This window comes from Petaurus breviceps, unplaced genomic scaffold, assembly GCF_028583685.1.
Source record: "Petaurus breviceps papuanus isolate PSGF00001 unplaced genomic scaffold, PetGlider_PUasm1.0 90594, whole genome shotgun sequence".
In the NCBI taxonomy this organism is placed as follows: domain Eukaryota; kingdom Metazoa; phylum Chordata; class Mammalia; order Diprotodontia; family Petauridae; genus Petaurus; species Petaurus breviceps.
In genome coordinates, this window is record NW_027187281.1 from 4,042,148 (window position 1) to 4,046,082 (window position 3,935).

Below are 3,935 nucleotides of genomic sequence, written 5' to 3' on the forward strand. Positions count from 1 at the left end.
TCCAAAAGGCAAAAAAAAAAAGTCTGTTGTGCATGCTATTCCTCCCTGGAGAGCCAGTTGTTAAACATTTGCCAACATATCTCTCTATCTCATGTACCCTAAAGCCCAGGGAATGTAAAGCTTATATGGGTAGGATGTGATCCTCAGAGTGGGGCTGACCCCACATTGGGTATCATATTGCTTGGTCTTTCTCTGGCTCTCTCCCTATTCTGGGGTAATTGTGAAAAAATCAGTAAAACAAAACTTAGGTGTGACTCCTATCTTTAAGAGCCTGTCCCTAGATGTGGATAACAGTGTCTCCCTAGAAAAGGTATCCATTGTTCAAGTGTCAAGTATGATACCCCCAGGAAAAATATAAGATGCAAAAGACTCAAAGAACAAATGCAGGAAACATAGTCACTCAATTAGCTCATTATGTTCATTATACTTCCCCAAGAAGGTAAAGACCTGTGGGATACTATTGAGAAGATATTTCATATTCAGACCTAAATGGTCTGAGAAATGCATAAACTCAGTCAACAAAAATTTATTAAGCACCTACTATGTGCCAGTCACTATGTTAAATATTAAGTTATACCCCAAAAAAGGCAAAAAGACCACTCCTGCCCCTGAGTTACTCACAATTAAATAGAGAAGACATTCAAGCAACCATGTACGATACAGGATAAACAGGTAATAATTAACCAAAGGAAAGCACTAGAATTAAGAGGAATTGGGAAAGGCTTCCTGTAGAAGGTGGGATTTTATCCAGGATCTGAAGGAAACCAAGAGAGTCTGGAGGTGCAAATGAAGAGAGAAAACATTCCATGCAAAAGAGATAGTGAAAATGCTCAGAGTCTGGAGGAGTCTCTTGTTTGAAGGCCAGCTCTCCTGTCCAGCCAAGACATGGCTTTCTTTAGTCTTTCAGCTAGAGGATGATCCTGGTAGTAGTTATATCTTCTCCAAAAAATATTCTCCTGCTGACTGGATGATGCCCAGATTTCAAATCAGAAGCTCTAGATCCCATGAGGTCAATACTGAGCCTAGAAAGGGAAGAAAATGTGAAAGCAGAAGAAGGCAGGCCCGGAAGGGAGGTCCAATCAGGCATGCCTAAACAAACATATGTCTTTCTCAGTCATGTGCTTGTGCTGCAAGCTGTCATTGCTATGTGATGGGGATGGGGGCAGGGAGGAGGGAAGGGAGAATGAATCCTCTCCCTTTGCTGGCAGTGTGAGGGAGAGAAGGTCTAGTAAAAGGGAATAGGGCCCAAAAGAGAAAGGCAGAGCTATTTTTGCAGCTCTGAGAGCCTGAAATGGGTCTATCCTCCTGATTCTCAGTCATCAATCATCTTCAGTGAAGCAATGAAGACCAATCAGGAGTTCCTTTGTCATCCCAGAAAAGTGCTTTTTTCTTAGCAAAAAGAGCACATGCTCAGCTCCATGGGAGGTTGTCCAGTCTCACAAATTAGGGGCTGTCTTGATTCCCTTCCCACCCAGGGTACACACTATTTCTCATACTTGATGTGAGATCTGCCCAAGTCAGATCATCCCAACAACATTTTTAGCTCAAATTGAAAGCATGACAATAAATTAAGAAATGGAACAGATCTTCAGGTGTTTCCTGTGCAACCTATTCATATACTTGACTCAAGTAGTATGTCTTTGGTCTCCACCACATCAGTAAACACAATCTATGAGAAAGTAACATTTCAAAAGATCAAGTCAAGATGAGCATCCAGACTTAATCAAATACACACAGGAGAAATCTGGGCTAGAGATAGCATAATTGTAAAGGCATTCAGAGATAGATTTTCAAGGAATTTCAAGGAGGGAACACACCAAAAGAATGGAAGAAATAATTACCAAAAAAAAAGTAACCAAGAAGGCATGAGTATGAAGCCAATGGACCCCTTCTTTGAATAATGTTTTTAAATACAAAATACATATGATTTCAAAGGAAACAAATACAGCTGAAATACAGCTATCAAAATATTTGATGGAAAAAAAGTCCACAGACCTCAGGGTAAGAATTTCTAGTATAAAATCTTTACAGGATTTGTTTTTGCATTCTTAGGGAACAAGAAGATTTTCTCTGATGATTTCTTCTAGCAGATTTTACAATCTTACAGCTGACAGTGAGATACAGAATATATCAGATTTTCCTGTTTGTAATGCTTTAAAAAAAAAAAGCTTTCCTTCAATAGAACAAAATATAACCTTAAATGCTCTCTTCAAGCTAGGTTTCTCTTATGCATATGTTGAAGTCATACAAAATTTTAAATTAGTTCAGACAATAATGGTAACTGTGTTCAACCATTTGCTGAAACATCAATTAATAAACATTTATTAAGCACCTACTATGTGCTAAGCACTATGCTAAACACTGGCTTAGCAACCAAGTACCAACATCATAGCATAGCTCTCCCAAGGTGCTCAATTCCTGTCATTCCAGAGGATGTCACCCTTGGTTTTGTCATTTTATAGATTTAGAGCTGGAAGAGACCTCAGACACCATCTAATCAAACATCATCATATAGATGAAGAACTGAAATTTCATCAGAGAAGTTCAATGACTGATTAAGGTTATACAAATAAGCAGCTGATCCAAAATTTGAACCCAGGTTCTCTGATTCCAAATCTAACACTCAGAAGGGATGATATCAAAAAATCAAATTGAAAGGTGAGAGAGGAATGTGTTGGGAGAAGGGGAGGGGGAGAGATAGAATGGGGTGTATTATCTCAAATAAAAGAGGCAGGAGAAGGCTGTTATGATGGAGGGGAAGAGCAGGAAGAAAAGCAGGTTGTGGTTGATACCCTTCAGGGGACTTCCAGTTCCGAGGCACACTCCCAGTCAACTCCTCCTCCTCATTACCGTGTTTCCCCGATAATAAGACACTGTCTTATTATTTTTTTTGGACAGAAAAACACCAGAGGGCTTATTTTCAGGGGACGGCTTATTTTAATGAACATTGACAGCAATTTTAATAAACAGGTAAATGTGAACAAAAAAATGTACCTTTATTCAATAATGAATTCAATAAAGAACAGGATGACGCCCTCACTGCTGCAGCTCTGATTGGATGCAGCTTGGAGCGCGGCGTGCATTTCACCGGGGTGGGGGGGAGGGGGCGGGGACGGTGCATACAGAGGGTACCGTAATGTAGCGTGTAGCACAGCGGATCACCTTCACTACAGTAGCAATCTCAATAGGGCTTATTTTCGGGGGAGGGCCTATTTTAGAGGAATCTTACACAGTAAGGGGAGGGCTTATTTTCGGGATAGGTCTTATTATCGGGGAAACACAGTAACTAAGATGGCCATAGCTGACAAAGGCTAGAGTGAACAAGTTTCAACTGCCCAGGGCTGTTAGGTCAGGCAACCCACCATGGTCTTAGGACATTTGCCCATAGAAAGTAGTTGGTCCCCCTGAAGGTAAAAAGAGGGACAAATGCAGCTGCTTGGGAAGTATGTTGCCCCTCATCAGAGACTTACTTCAGTACACAGCCTTTTTACACTATGTTACTCTCACCATGCAGCTGGTGATAAAGCTAATAGAAGGCCTGCGTTCAAATCCAGCCTTAGCTCTTAACTAGCTGTGTAACCTTAGACAAGTCACTTAACCTCTGTTTGCCTCAGTTTCCTCATATGTAAAGTGGAGATAATGAAAACACCTACTTCATAGTGTTGTTGTGAGGGCCAGATGAGATAATAATTATAAAGTGCTTCCTGGTGCTCTGTCAGTTTTTAGAAGAGCACAAGGTTGCAATCTAGTCCCTTCCATTCCCAGTGCTCCTTTACAAAGGCAGGAAAGCATAAACATAGCAGGGACAGAAATAAGAACAGGGTCATGTGCTCAGGGTTGCATGCAGACCTGAGAGCCTGGAGGAGGAGAGCTTCCTTTTGTTTTCTTCTCTCTCTCTCTCTCTCTCTCTCTCTCTCTCTCTCTCTCTCTCTCTC